This window comes from Erpetoichthys calabaricus, chromosome 16 (genome assembly GCF_900747795.2).
Source record: "Erpetoichthys calabaricus chromosome 16, fErpCal1.3, whole genome shotgun sequence".
NCBI classification, from domain to species: domain Eukaryota; kingdom Metazoa; phylum Chordata; class Cladistia; order Polypteriformes; family Polypteridae; genus Erpetoichthys; species Erpetoichthys calabaricus.
The window spans coordinates 41524232-41540909 of NC_041409.2; the positions used below are offsets into that span (position 1 = coordinate 41524232).

At 40.5% G+C, this 16678-nt stretch overlaps 1 protein-coding gene across 1 annotated transcript in view; it reads right to left on the reverse strand.

Moving 5' to 3' along the window:
- The window catches only part of ttbk2a (tau tubulin kinase 2a), a 325367-nt gene extending 322237 nt beyond the window's left edge, over positions 1-3130 (reverse strand). Inside the window, exon 1 of the mRNA XM_051920065.1 lies at positions 2784-3130. The gene's annotated coding sequence lies outside the window, so the exon portion shown is untranslated. The remainder of the gene's footprint in view (positions 1-2783) is intronic.
- Positions 3131-16678: the final 13548 nt, after the last annotated feature.

Genomic DNA, 16678 nt, shown 5'->3' on the forward strand with positions numbered 1-16678 from the left:
CAATAAAACCATCATGTGCTGTGACTAAACCAGCTGTCATGAGGGACTGACACAGGAAAGGCAGACCAAGAGTCACCGCTGCAGTATAAAATGCATCTACGAATGAGTCCCCAGCCTCAGAAATCACCAATGAACTGCACTTCACATTACAGCCCAAATTAATGCTTCACAACTTCCAAATCAACTGTACAGAGAAAACTACGTGAATTAGTTTTTCTTGGTAAAACTTGCTGCAAATAAACCACTATTTGCTCTTTTGATTTAACTGGCATATTCTGAGTTCACACAGTTTGGACAGTATTCCCCAAAAATTGTAGAAATACTGCAGCACAAGTTTTACAGCCATACACCATTAGATTAGATTTGATAATGATTGTCACATACATTGTGAAGAAAGCATAGTGAAATTCTTGTGCCTCAGTAGCAGGGGGACAGGGAACATATAATGGAAAAAAAAAACAAAAAGATGATGCAAAACTGAACTGCACAAACATATAGGTTGTATTAAAGAGTAGTGAGGAAAAAGTAGAGATGACAAATTGCCTATGCATACCTCCTTTTATGACACACAAGTTGGCGGTGACCTTATTCTAACTCCAAAAACACTATGAATGGACACAAAAAGAAGGGGAGTTTTATTGGGTCAAGAATAACTAGCTGTGGCTATCACACCAATAGAAATCAGTTTTTTGGTCTGAGGGGTAAACTTGCACTGGAAGAATGGGTTCATGGATGCATCAGCACACCCATGTCAAACAATGAAATAAAAAAAAAATAATAAAAAAAAAAAAACTACTTATCCGTCTACAGGCCAGAACCATTGCAAGAAAATGCAGCACTCCTGCCCTCAAACGTATTCATATACCAATGGCCGCTGCTGTTCCTCTTAAAATATTTGCCAGCACATTAACTTTACCTCTTAAATGAACACAGGAAAGTTATCACTATGGGCAGAGGGACACAGATCGCTGGGATATTACAGCAAAATTTTTTTTCTTAAAGGCTGCTGAAATACAACCAGTACACCAGTTTGATCAAAGTGAAATTAGGCATTGCCTGTGAAAAAACTGCATGTCCATGGGTACTATTTTGCCTCTTTAAATGCTATCCAATGGACAGCATAATCTGTCTATGTAGCCATTAGTTTGCAAAGTTGTATTTCTACTGGTAATGGAAATAAGGGGGATGAGGATGCTGAAACACCCACTACTTAGAAAGTTTACAATGAGCTATTTAGACTTGCATAGGCCAAAAACAAAATGTATCACCTGTGCTTCCAAATATCTTCTAGTTCCATTGAGTACTGATTGTGGTAGGTAGAATGTGTCTGAATTTTACACCCACAATTTAGCCTTAAGATGGCAAGGGAAATTTTATCTAGTCAGATGCATTATCACACAACAAGAGAAACGTACTACTAGAGTTTCATCTTCCCACTTCAGTGCATTCTTATGAAGTTCTGGTTAGACTTTTTGGCTTAACATGAAGTTGCTGTAGATTTGTTACTTGATCAGCAAAAAAGGAATAAATTATTTTGTTTGTGAAAAAAAAAAGGCAAACCAAACTATTATATATGTAACACTTCACTCCAAATGTACATTATAAAATAAAAATTGCATTTCTGACTGACCAGATTATATATTTTTTGCAATTGACAAACGTGAAAGATCAGTATTAACTCAGTAGTCAGAGTTCTGGTAGCTTTAACTGGAATTCACCGAGCATTACTTCAAGTAATGTTTTACTCACTGATGGTGGTACCTGAGAGTGGTGACATGTTGCATGTTGATTAGCATATATAAGTAAGAATTTCATTGTACTCTGAAATGTAATGACCCTAATAACTTCCAACAGAAGTGCTTACTAGATTTTTGTGAATGCCACAAGCCAATAGTAAATCAGTCCATGAAGAAACAGCAAACAATCTCTAATTAATGTTATCATTTAATTGATATGATCATGTTCACTCAGATATCCCCCCATGTGGTCATTAGATGGGATGAGGAAATCCTGTTCACATCAATGACTACTTGTGGGGACAGTCTACATATTACCACAGGTGGTCATTAGCTAGTGAATGTCTACCCAGCGACTATGTCACACTTATATTAATTAGATGACACGAAGTAAGCCTGTCCCCCAGGTGATTATATCAAGGAGAAGGCAGCATGTCCTCTGCACAGGTCATCACCGGCGCTCCATTACTACTGTCCATATTAGAACCCCCATCTCCAGCACTTAAGGAGGGTGCCTGCACTGCAGTGATGTAGGGGGTCTCTGTCATCTTCTCATTAACTGATGAATGTCGGCGCATTACCTCTTCCCTTCTACTGCTCCTCGTAAATTGTTATGCACGTACCCCACACATGTGGTAATTAAAAGCTCTCACTGCTTCATATTACCTAGGACTCCATTAAACGCGCGCGAGACTCACGAATACCGGTGGCTTTGCGTTCAGCGCCGGCATTCCGCGATGTCTCGTTTATGGCCGTCTTTAGAACGACGGCGACTTTGGCAACCTAACCCCGGGTAACGTCGCTTGGGTGCCAGGCACGTACTTTCCGTACTGCAGAGGTTGCATTTTCGGTAACCCCCACCAGCCAGCTGGATCCTGTTAATGAGACTATCCTAAGTACACTCAACAACTGCATCTTCCGCGCGCATAGGCCAGGTTCCCTCAACACAGGATGCTTCGCTGTGCGCCTCTTCCACCGGTAAATCAGTGGCGCCCAGTCGCGAGTCCATATTTGTTGTCAAACATCGCCGTCCACGACAGTCCTTACCTTGGCCGTTCGTTCGCTCGCTCGCTCGCTCCCTCCGCGCCGTTGGCTTCGGGTGTGGTTGAAGCCCTTAGGATTTCTCTTCTCAGCACCGCAGAGGCTGCACAGTTTCCGTCATGTTGCCTCCTGAACCCCGCGTAGAGCTCACACGGGTTAGCACGCTTTTGTTTTCTGCCTGGGCTCTCGGGATGCGTCTACACAAATCGCCCCTTTCGCTCTGTCACCTCGGCATCTCCCGCAGTGACGTCAGTCTCTAGCCTCGCAACCACCGGCCGGCGTGCGCGAGTTCGACATAGCAACGGCATTCGCACGTGCGCGCCCACGCGGATGGCTGGGCTTGCCAGCAACTGCGCTCTCTCGCCAAGGAAGCGCGGTCTAGTAATACCACCCCGCGTACTAGCAAAAGCGGGCCGCGGCGATTTGTCGGCAGCGCAAAGGACGAGATAGACGTGGCCGACAAACCAAATGAAGTTGAAGAAGCTCATCGGGGCAGAGGGGAGCGGGGCGCTTTAACCTTCACATCAAAGCCGTTGCCTTGCATAATAATAGGAGAAAGATATTAACATAAAGGCACGTCACGTTGGAGGGGGCGGGGCGAGGGGTGCATACATTGCGGTGTCCGACGGAAATTAACGGCGCGAGGCCAATTCTCCAGGGAAATAAATGGGCGGGACCGCGTTGAACTCCAACCAGTTAAACAGCGACGTGGGAGTGGCTAAATAACCTATGGCAACAGTTGGACGCTCATCGTCTCATTTTCAATATCACGAGTTTTAATTATCAGGCATCCTGCTTTAAAAGAAAAAAAACATTAATTTTAAGATTCAATGAATCATGAATTCATGTGTAGAATTGTATTTTTGACTGGAATTAATTTTTATCTTTTTGTAAGTTGCACTTCATTATTGTATGATGACTCTTTACATTGTAATGCATATAGTTGAAAATAAAATATAGTTATTAAAACATCTAATTTCTCAATATTTTACAAATATGGCATTATTTTAAACTTTGTGTATTGTAAACCACCTTCTTCTTCTTTCGGCTGCTCCTGTTAGGGGTTGCCAAAGCGGATCATCTTCTTCCATATCGTCCTGTCTTCTGCATCTTGCTCTGTTACACCCACCACCTGCATGCCTACCACATCCCATAAACCTTCTCTTAGGCCTTCCACTTTTCCTCTTGCCTGGCAGCTCTATCGTTAAGATCCTTTTCCCAATATACCCAGCATCTCTCTCTTGTGTATTGTAAACCTACTAATAATAATATCTGTTACATTAACAAAACATTTTTAACCATAACAGCAGATTGAGTATTGATGGACATCTGATTTATACAATGCAACAGTACAACATATCCATTGAATTTCATCTTTGTCATCATTATTTTACATTAGGCTAATACCTTGGTCAAAGATACAAAATCACAATAAGTTACAACTGTTTACAGAATTTGTTTTCCAGTTAAGGAAAGTTTAGTGACTTTCTCTCGGTTGCACATTGAAACAGAGACTGGATTTGCACCAGCAGCCTTGTGTTTAAAGTCCAAGACCTTCTCTGCAATACTTAAGTCTACTGGGGTGCCCAGCAACTATTAGACATCTCCAGCACGTGGAGAAAGCTGCTTCCCAAATGTCATATTCTGTTCCTTACTTCACCCACATGATTCCCCTTCTTTTCTTTTCTTTACCTCACATCTTCTGGCTTGGCTCCATTCCTGATGTACTTCAACCTCTGTAGTTTCCATGCATCTTTTTAGGAAGACTCTGTTCTGCTTGTCATGTATACTAATTGTCACAAGTTTCCACAGTAAAGCTAAAAATGTTCCATGTTCTTCACTCCTTTCTCCAGTGAGCCTCCAATAACCTTTTTAAAATATCTCTAGTGATCAGGCACTTCTCTTCTTTATACCGTTCTGCTCTCCTGTAGGATATCTGTGGCATACAAAAAAAAAAAAAAAAACATATCAGCCCTCAACTGAGGCTGCTAGTTTTCAACAGGGATTGGGGACTGACTGTCATACTTAGATAATGTTCTCTTTGCTTGTCAATATTATATGTCTTTGACGTATGCATATTCATTTTTGTAAGGTGCCTTTGGGAAAAGACTTCTAGTAAATAACAAAGAAGAATACTAAATAATGCTATCCTTATGTACCCACTATTTCCACTAAGTGTGATCAGGCAGTTCAGTCTTTCTAAAGTCATCCTAATTCCACCAAGACAGATGAACCCTTCAGCATATCCTGGGCCTGTCTCAGGTCTCCTTCCTTTGGGTCACACTGGGAGTGTCTGGTGAGCACGCATAAGGTCCAATCACCTGAATTGGCACTTAGGCTACATCCTATACATTTTCATTTAAAAACGCAGACGTTAGTCTCTATTTTCATCTTTCATCCACACTACCCTGGCATTTTCAAACCCCCGAATATTGAGGATTATGAAAATACTCCCAAGAGATTTATACTTCTGAAAATATCAGCTCAGTGTTGCAATGTGGATGGATGGATGAAAGTGCAAATATTCTAACATGCAGACCCAAATTGCACTCTGATCTGTTTGTGATCTTTGCATAGCACTGCTCTAATTGGATCCTACTCAGTACATTGGATCCTACTCAGTACATTTCATTCCTTGATTGGTCACCCTGCACATATGTAATAATACAATATTCCAATGTAGAAGACATAGAGAAGTTAATTTCCACTGTTTTTGTTGTGTTGCTTGCCTGCAAATATTTATATTATTAATATTGTGTAGTTTGAATGCTGCATACATGCACAAAAGGCATGATAACTTCTGTGTCTAGTGCTGTAACCATCCTTTCCAGGATTTTTCTGTCAATGCACACATGCCCAGTGTAAGCAAACATCCACATCATATGTGTTTTTGGTCATTTTAGTGAGGACAGAGATAATTACATTTACATTTATTTGCTTAACAGATACTTTTATCTAAGGCAACTTAAAAAGGAGGCCAGTATAATCAAGTAACATCAGTCTAGGGACTGTTTTGAACAGGTGTAGCAGGACTTTCAAAAGCAAGCTAAAAACGCTATGCTAGAGATGAAAACAGTAGACATTCTTTCATTTTACCAGTTTTCTTAAATGTTTCTTTTACTATTTGTAAAGAGCCTGGACATACACTTATGTATATAATTACAGAAATAAATGATACTGTTGTTGCAGTTTATGAGACTGTTATTTTATGACTGTTTATGAGAACAACTTATGATGACATCCTAACTTGTCTTTACCGAGTCATTAAATACTTTGAAACCAAACAAATGTCATTCTCCACAGCTTCATCAAACTCATCCTACATGTCAGCCTTTGTTTACATTGATTTTTCTTGGCTCCCTGGCATGGATTGGTCAGTTCCAACAAACCTCCTGCATAGAATGCATTTTTTTAACTGATGGCAAATCTTACCACTGATTTATGAATATGATTTTGTACATTTTGGGTTTTTCTGACCTGACGATCCCATTTTCCTTGTCTGTTTTCTATTTTGATCCTGTTCTGCCAAGATGACTTTGGCTAACGTCTTGTTTTTATGACTTAAGTGCTCCATGGAAAGCACCACATGAATTTGATCATTATATTAATGATATTACAGTGATAATGTTTTTTGTATATGGATTTTTCAGTTTTCACCATTTTTTGGTGGATAAAACAAAGTTTGCTTTAGAGTAGTGATAGTTGATTCATTAAGTATTCAGACCCCTTCACCTTCTTGACACTTTATTTTGTTGTATATTTATTTTAATTTTATATAGATACATTTGTTATTTTTGCCCATTAATCTTCACTTAGTTATCCATAATGGCAAAGTGAAAACATGTTTTAAGAAAGGTTGACCATTTTATTAAAAATGACAAACTGAAATTTCTCATTTCTATAAGTATTTCACCCCTTAGTTCTGTACTTGGTAGAAGCCCCTTTAGTTGTACTTTCAGCTCCAAGTCTTCTTGGTAACCTTTGCATACCCAGATTTAAGAAGTTTATTACACTCCTTCTGGCAAATCCTCTCAAGCTCTTTAGATTGGATGAAAATTGTCTGCAAACAGCCATCTTCAGGTATCTCCACGTATGTTTTATGTAGTTCAAGTCTAGGCTTGGGCCAATCAAGGACACTTAGAGATTTGTCCCAAAACCACTCTATCTTTGTCTTGGCTGTGTGCTTCAGATCGTTGTCATGTTGAAAGGTGAAAAATCACCCCAGTCTGAGGTGGCTTGCACTCTACAATGGGTTTTCTTTTCTTCAAGGACCTCTCTGTATTTGGCTGAATTTATCATCTCTAAATTCTGACCAGTCTCCCTGTCTCCATAGCATGATGCTGCCACTACCATACTTCACCGTGGGGATGGTGTGAGGCAGGTGATGAGCAGTTCCTGGTCTTTTCCAGACATAATGCTTGTAGTTTTACCCAAAAACTTCTATTTTTTTCTAATCAGACTAGAGAGTTTTTTTCCTAATGTTGTCAGAGTCATTTAAATGCAATCATATACCTTGTACTCAAGTGGCTTCCTACTGTCTATTCTACCATAAATGCCTGATTAATGGGGTGCTGCTGAGATGGTCGCCTTTTCAACAGGTTCTCCCATGTCAGCAGAGGAAGCTCTGTTAGAGTGATTATTGCGTTCTTGGTCAGAGCTCTCTGACCAAGCTCTTTCTTGCCCAGGTACTCAGCTTGGTTGGATGATTAACTTTAGGAGTAATCCTGGTGGTTCCAAACATTTTTTATTTCATAATTATGGAGGACGCTGTGGTCCTGGGAACACTCAAAGCTTTACAAATAGTTTTATATCCTTGCCCTGATCTATGCTCTACCACAGTTTGATGGTGGAGGTCTACAGAGAGTTCCTTGGATGTATGGCTTAGTTTTTGTTCTGACCTGCAATGCAAATTGTGCCACCTTATATATACAGGTTAGCACATGCCTTTCAAAAAGATGGACAATTGATAGCAGTCAATTTCCAGAAACATCTCAAGGAGAATTAAAGCAAACAGGATAGATCTGGTCACAATTTAGAGAGCCAGAGCCAAGGGTCTGAAAACTTTTAGGAATGAGATACAGTAATCCCTCGCTACTTCGCGGTTCACTTTTCGCGGATTCATGACTTCGCGGATTTTATATGTAATCATATCTAAATTCATAACGCGGATTTTTCGCTGCTTCGCGGGTTTCTGCGGACAATGAGTCTTTTTACTTGCTTCCTCAGTTGGTTTGCCCAGTTGATTTCATACAAGAGATGCTATTGGCGGATGGCTGAGAAGCTACCCAATCAGAGCATGCAGTTAAGTTCCTGTGTGCTGCTGATTGGCTCAGCGACGGAGTGTTGCATTAACCAGGAAGTCTCATCTCACTCATTCATCATTAACGTGCTAATGCTTCAGGGGCCGTGTCCAAGCACCAACAGAAGATGCAAATGATTGCAGAAAAGGTAAAAGTTTTGGATATGTTGAAGGAAGGGAACAGCTACACCGCTGCAGGACATATATGCTTTTCCTCCTTTTTAAATAAAAAGAATCAAAGATCTACGGCCACAGTGTCCTTTAACCAGGGTGCAAAACGAGTTGCAAGTGGACGTGATAAGGCAGTAGTCTGGATGGAATCTGCTTTAGGAATCTTTGCAACAAGGTCGACGACGTCATGACCGCCTACAAGCTGCTACGTGTACTTCGCTATACAGTAAGTGTAAACTTATCTACCGATTTAATATTAGCAGTTGTCCCTGTTATTAATAGAGTAAATGGTGGGTTGTAAACAATAGAGGGAGGGTTTAAAAACGTCCAAATACACGTTAAATAATTAAATAAATATACTGTCCCTACTTTGCGGAAATTCAGTTATCGCGGTCGGCCGTGGAACCTATCTCCCGCCATAAGTGAGGGATTACTGTATTTCAGTTTTTGATTTGTAATAAATTCACAAACCTTTCTGAAAACATGTATTCCCTTTTTCATTTGGGTTATTGAGTATAGACTGATGGGTATAAATGACAAATCAATCCATTTAAAATTAAATCCCCTTTGCTAAGTAGATTTTTAGTTTCTTGATTGTTGCTTACGTTCTTGACTTTTGATGTTTGTCTTGCTCCTTGGCTTGCCTATTCTCAGTCCTTTTTGACTTACTGGTTACGACTTTCTTTATCACCTCTAACTACATTTTTTGTTTCCATTACTATCTCCTGGGCTTTTGCTACTCACAATAATCCTCAGACAATTCTTTTTGTCCCTTAACAATTTCAACACCTACTTAAGTCTCCCTGGTTAGAGCAGAACTCACTATTACTTCTCAAAGTGTCTTTTGTCACCAACTACCCTGAACCTACTGTCTCAGATCAGTAACATTACTACAAAATCAATCACTGACCTTGGGCTCAAGATCCACCTAAAAGAGTTAGGAGTGAACTTGCAGTCAAACAAAATGTTCAGTAGAGACAAACCATGAGCAGCTCAGAAATGAAGTAACAATTCACTCATCATTTTCATATCAGGAGAGCCGTTCCTTCCATAAACACCCCATCCAAGTATTTTAATCATTCCTTATATGAGTGTTGAGTGACAATAAACTTGAACTCTCATAAAGTAAGACTACAAAGCACATTTCAATTGCTTCAACATCCACAACAAAGGCCGAATATATTGTATAGAAGTTTATCACACACACACAAAAATTACAAGCAAAGGCTTTTTCTCCATTACTTGCAGTCTCATTAAAGAACTCCTCTTGTCCAATGAAAGTCACTCCAGAAATTTAGAATCCAGCTGGAGGTTTGTTAAAGGTCAATTCCAGAGCAGGATGAAGACCCCCCCATCCAGCGCCCCAACCAAAAAGTCCTGCCCTGTAAGTCAGTGCAATGGACAGTCTGAAAAATACTCAGATAGGACCTTTCGACCTCTGTGTAAAGATTAGGCGCCTTCTCAGTGATGGCCCACATTCCAAAAGCCTGATTACATTGCAAAGATCTAGTATGTCCAGATCTGTCCTGCTAATGTCCATCACACATTGCACTTCATATATAGCAGTACAGTGTAACAGACTGAGCTTGAATTAATTGAGCTTTTCAGGCCACTTGATGCTTGCTACAGTAGCATAAAAAAAACACATGAACCTTTTGGAAATGGCTACATTTATGTATAAATTTGTCTCAAAGTATGGTCTGATCTTCATGTAATTTACAACAATGAACAGACACAGTCTGGTTTAACTAATAACACACACATACTTGATTTGTTCTTGTACATATAGAACACAGACAGCTTGGAATCACTGAGAGAAAAATTAATTCCCAAATTTTTGAAGGTATCCTACAGTATAATGTCAGAGTTCGTTAGCTGAAGCTCAATAGAAATTGTATGATGCAGCAGGACAATGAACCTAAACATCAACATAGAGTGCAGAATAGCTTCAAAAAATTAAAATCTGCTTTTTGTAGTGGCCAAGTCATAGTCCAGACCTTAACCTAATGGAGATGCTGTGGAATGACCTCAAGAGAGCTGTTCACACCAGACATTCTAAGAATATGGCTGAGCTGAAGCAGTTCTGTACAGAAGAATGGCCCAAAATTCCTCCTGAACATTGAGCAGGTCTGATCCGCTTGTTAGAGGTTATTGCTGTCAAAGGAGTTTCAGCCAGTTCAAAGTGTTCATTTACTTTGTAAATTTTTCATAGAGGTGTTCAGCAAAGTCGTGAATGATTCTACAACCCCAAATCAGAAAAAGTTGGGACACTGTGGAAAATGTGAATAAAAAAAGAAAAAAGCAAGTTATAAATTCTCCTCAAATTTTATTTCATTGCAGACAGTATGAACACAAAATAATTCATGTTTTTTTTTGTCTACATCATTTGATTTTTAATAAATATCCATTTTTACCATTCAGGCTTGCAACACATTTCAAAAAAAGTTGGGACAGTACAGCATTTACCACTTTGTACAGTTCCCCTGTCTTTTAACAACACTTAAAAGATGTTTAGGCATTGAAGAAATCAAGTGACTAAGTGTTGCAGGTGTTAGTTTGTCCCATTCTTCCTGCAAACAACGTTTTAGGTGCGCAACAGTACGGGGTCTTCGTTGACGCATTTTTCGTTTCAAAATGCGCCAAACATTCTCTATAGGAGACAAATCAGGGCTGCAGGCAGGCCAGTCAAGCATCCGCACCCTCTTCTTACGCAGCCATGCCTTTGTTATGCGCGCAGTATGTGGTTTGGCATTGTCTTGCTGAAATAAGCATGGGCGTCCCTGGAAAAAACGTCGTCTTGAAGGCAGCATTTGTTCCTCCAAAACTGAGATATACTTCTCAGCATTGATGGTGCCATCGCAGAAGTGCAAGTTACCTTTGCCGAAGGCACTGACACAACCCCATACCATGACAGACCCTGGCTTTTGGACTTGTATCTGGTAACAGTCTGGATGGTCCTTTTCCGCTTTGGTCCGCAGCACACGACGTCCATTTCTTCCAAAAAAGATGTGAAAAACCGATTCGTCTGACCACAATACACGTTTCCACTGCACAATGGACCATCCCAGATGACTCCGAGCCCAGAGAAGTCGACGGCGCTTCTGGACACTACTTATGTAGGGCTTCCTTTTGGCACAGTACAGTTTTAGCTGGCATTTCCTAATGTAACTACGTACTGTAGTGCTTGAGAGTGACTTCCTGAAGTAGTCTTGAGCCCACGCAGTTATATCATTTATTGATGAATGACGGTTGCAGTGCCGTCTGAGGGCTCGGAGATCACGGCCATTCAGTTTAGGCTTGCGCCCTTGGCCTTTGCGCACGGTAATTTCTCCAGATTCCCTGATTCTTTTCACTATGTTATGCACTGTAGAGGGAGAAATGCCCAAATCTCTTCCTATCTGTCTTTGAGAAATGTTTTTCTTCATCATTTCAAAGGTTTTTGCCCGCACTTGGTGGCAAACTGGCAATCCTCTGCCCATCTTTGCTCCTAAAGGAGTAGGCCTTTCCTCGATGCTGCTTTTGTACCGAATCATGATTGCAATCACCTGTTAACATCACCAGTTTCAAATCACATCATTATTTAGTTATTATACCTCATTACTACCCCTTAATTGCCCCCATCCCAACTTTTTTTGGAATGTGTTGCAAGCCTGAATGGCAAGAATGGATGTTTATTCACAAATCAAATGATGTTGACCAAAAAAAACATGAATTATCTTGTGTTCATACTGTCTGCAATGAAATAAAAGTTAAGGGAAATTTGTAAATTACTGCTTTATTTTTTTATTCACATTTTCCACACTGTCCCAACTTTTTCTGATTTGGGGTTGTAATTGTGTATTATTTATTACTAGCTGTCTAAGCCCGTGCTGTAAAAAGCACCGGGTCCTAGAAACTATTGAAATCGTCAGTAAACAAATTGAAATGTAGAGATGTCAGGTAATTGAAAGGAACTGCTCTGGGCATCTCTCTCTCCTAGGAGGTTTTGTTTTGCCAATGTGCTCGCATTGCTTGTGTATTAGCAGCGGGAGGAAAAGTAAAAGGGATACCGTTTTGCCAATGTGCTCACCTCGCTTCTGTATTAGCTGCTAAGCAAGTGACTTTCTTCGTACGTTTTGTTTTGCCGTCATGCTGGCCTAGTTTGTGTATCCTTGGAGGTGGAGCCCTTACCCTGACTCCACCTCTCACTTTCGTGATGGACAGTCACACACACTTCCACGCATAGATGTTTATATATAAGATATGAGGTGTGATCAAAAATTATGGCAAATGCTGCTGCCGAGCACCATCCAATGGTAAGGCAGGGATCATCAATACGGGAACAGTGTGTGACAAGTTTCAACTTGTTCAGTTCAGTCAGTCAGTTGTGAGCTACAGTTGAGAGAAGGTGTGTTTTAAGTTGTGCCATAAATCATGGATTGCGAACAAAGCATTAACTTGAAATCTTGCTTCAAAATGCAAAAAAATGCTAAAGAAACACACAAAATGTTAAAATTAGTTCATGGTTTATCAGTTAAAGGGAAATGAAACTTGGGTCTATGGTTTTGATCCAGAGACCAAAGTTCAAAGTTCTCACTGGAAATCACCCAGTTCTCCTTGTGCGAAAAAGGCGTGTCAATCAAGATCCAACATCAAGATGATGATGATTGTGTTTTTGACCTTGATTGAATTGTGCGAGCTAAGTTTGTACTCAGGAACACCACAGTGAACTCTGAATATTATAAGGGCTTATTAGAATGTTTATGAAACAATGTGCGTAGAAAACTACCTGAGCAATGTGTCACAAATCGCTTCTGGTATGGCAATTTCTGTCAAATAAAAACATTACAGTGTGTCCTCATCTACCTTATTCACCGGATCTGGCACTGTGTAACTTCTGGTTCTTCCCCAAAGTCAAAATAACCATGAAAGCTAAACGAACATTGAGGCAGCCATGACAGCACAACCTAAAGACAGTCAGGAAATTGGACTCAGAACTTCTTCAGAAAATGGCAAGAACGATGGGATAAGTGTGTTCAAAGTGAGGAGGAGTATTTTGAGGGGGATTAATGTCAATGTGTCTTTTACATTTTTTTTATTTAAACACCTCATATTGTGTTTGACCACAGTTGTGATTTAGATGAAGATCATATCACATTTCATGTCCAGTAAATGCATAAAACTGGGTCATTCCAAAGACTTCACATAGTTTTTCTTCCCAATGTATTGAGAATCACCAGCGAGGCTCCAGGGGTCGTTTCTGATTTCCAGACAGTCCTCCTTGCTCTTGAGTGGACTATCATGACAGTCAGCATTGGCTCATTTTGCCCAATTCATTATCCTGGCTACACCTTCAAAGGTGACCCTACCAGTGGCACAAAAATCCAACAACATAGTCTTAAGGATCACAAAAGCCAATTCCATTGTGCCAATGTTATAATCTCCTGGGTGATGAGTTCTTTATTCTGTGCATTAATGATGTGGAACACTGCTAGAAGTAGAGCTCCAATTATCGGAAAAATAAGTATTGATCTGAAGAAATTTAAGGAGGGCTGCATCATTGCACATTTGCACAAATGTAGAAAGGCAAAATCTAATTTCCCCTGAGCTTTGAATATTTTTTTGTAGTTAACAATATATTTTAATGAAATTGAATGTTTAGCTTTTTGCTCTGAACTGTATTCCTGTATTCCACTCATAGTGCCTTTTACTCAATATGTGAAACAAATTAATTTTAATTTAGGATAATTTTACCTTTTTCCCAATGCCATTTACCCTTAAAAAGGCTTTGAATTAGTATGCTAAACCATTCATTTTCATTTAAGATCATTTGACCTTTTTTCCTTATACTACGAACGGGGTTTAATTTAATTTTTTTATTATTATTGATTCAAGCTACAAGCTCGCGAGCTTCTCATTCAGCTGGTTAGTTTAGCTTGGCCATGTCACCCTGTATTTGCCATTCAAATTCCTGCGGAATGAGGCAAGCAGAGAGCTGACAAAGAGAGGTGCTCATTTGTGGGACCCGGCGGCCTTGGCAACGGTGGAAGACTTCGCTGTGACTGCACTTGAGCCGCATTTTTTACACTTCAAAGCGACCGGTTTCCATGGCGACCACGAAACGAAAGCGCGCGTCTTGTCGAGCGCATTCACGTTTTGCCTGCAATGTCTTCTGGGAGTCGTAGTTCTAAAGCTCTGCGCAAAGACATTAGCGGGGTTAAAGATATGGGGTTTGTGGCAGGTAAGATGTTTAAATGAGTACACAGCATACCTGTACGTTCATTTCATAGCAATATTAAAAATATATGTAAATACACATATGTGTGCATTAATTCAAAGTTCTAATGGAACTGACGCAGGCAGTCTCTTACGTTTTCAATGAATAAGGCTGGATGTGGACTCGCTGCTGCAGAGTAGCCGCGTCCACTTTGACCCGTCTAGCATTTTTGCTGTACACGATACGCTTTTTAAAGACAACGTGCCACGATCCTTTACGTTCAAAACTGAACATAACCAGCGTTAGATGTGCTACCCAATAGACCACCTTATAACGAAGAACCTGTTTTGGGACTCAAATTTTCTAGTTTTATATTTAAACCTACCTAAAGGTGCTGTGGCCGTTCTTGTGCGGGGCTGATATAGAATTAAGTTCCACTTAAGACCATCCGCTTATTTGTCTAAACGCACGAACTGACCAAAAGAACTTTACGTGGTTCCACCGGGGAGGCGATATAAACATTTTGGAATCCTAAACAACTCAACTGGGTGTTGCTTTAAGAGACTCCTGCGTGATTTAACATAAAAATAAACGACATTCTCTTTATTTTACTCATACAATCTCCATAAATTCTTCATACAGAGCTGGTTAATCCATGATGGTACTTAGACGGCCGCCCAGGGCGCCATCATTTGAGGGGAGCCATTAATAAAAATTAAGAGTTGAGCACTCCAGACTTGGAAGGGGCCCTTCCACAGAATCGTCAAACTCTGATGATAATGAGTTGGTGCTGTTAATAAAAGTAAACTCCAGAGGGACCACCCGATTGTCAAAGTCAGATGAAACTGAGTGGGCACTGTTCTCTGCTGGGTGACATTTATGAAAGTAAAATTGGGCATACTCCTTAAAGTCCAGAGTATATGAATAAATGGTGGCCGTTTGTGCTAAAGAAGGGGTAGCCAGGTCGTTGAAGTCTAATAATTGCCGACTACCCGCTATGAACAACAAGGGGCCATGTCCATCAACCCTGCCTAGAGCTCCAAATGGGCTGCAACCGGTAAAGCCTCCACACTTCCAGATTTTACCCTTCATTGATTTGATCCCTCACTCTCCTGAGCTTTTTAAATGCCCAAGGCAGCATTCAGCCCCAAAAAGCTTGTCAATATCCATGTAACTCTTCCAAAATAAAATCAAGTCGAGTTTTGAAGGTTCGTAAAGCCCTATTCTCCACCACACTACTTTGTAATTCACTCAGTGTGTCAGTGGTTCTCTGTGTGAAGAAGAACTTCCTAACATTTGTGCAATCAAGATGTTGGAAAGATGACTGGGACCTTCCAAAGTATGCCACTGTGGGTGATTGAGGGGTCTTGTGATGGGCAGGTAATACATTAAGGTCTTCTGTCCCTTCTTCCATTCATTACTCTTGTAATCTGTAACCTCATACATCAAAAATGGGCCCTGAAAATGGGTGCTAAAGTTGGTGAGCTTGGTTGTGCCACAAAGACATGGTGTTCCATCTGCCCTTCTATATTTTCCACTTTGTGAAATGTGTTTCAGGTGTAGGGAAGAGCTAAAATGTTATATTTAGCAAACGCACACCAGCATCAATAGTCACAGGAGCAGCATCAGGAAGCAAAGAGCCAACAGCCTTCACTTTAAATACAGTAACTCTTTTCCATGTATACAGTAGCGTAACGTGGGTGTCAGCCGCCCGGGGCGGAGAAAAATTCCGCCGCCCCCTTATTTAGGTATGGTTCAAATTTTTACAAGATATTATTATTATTTATTGTGAAATTTTGCCGCCCCCTAAAAGTGCCGCCTGGGGTGGGCCGCCCCTGCCGCCCCCACTACGCTACGCCACTGCATGTATAGTAAACAATGTAAGGACATGGGAATGTTTCCAGTCGTAGCCTTCATTTACATAATCTTAGCAAGTTAGAAGCAATTGGTGATGAGCTCCCATGAATTCTATCCTGTAGTCTGACATGCCCAGTGACTTACTCGAATTAGTGCACAACTGACAGGTCTGATTTTGTCTTTAGTTGCAGAGGTGGGTTCTGTTTAAATGGAGGGTTGACAACCAAAGAATGCTCATCCGGATATGCAATGCATAGAATGCAGCAACGACAGATAAGGAACATGGATGTTTTGGACTTCACAAAGAAGAGATGTTTGTCTGTCTGATGTCTCCTGTTTTATGTATGACAACAGAATGGAAACAATAGAAGAAAAAAG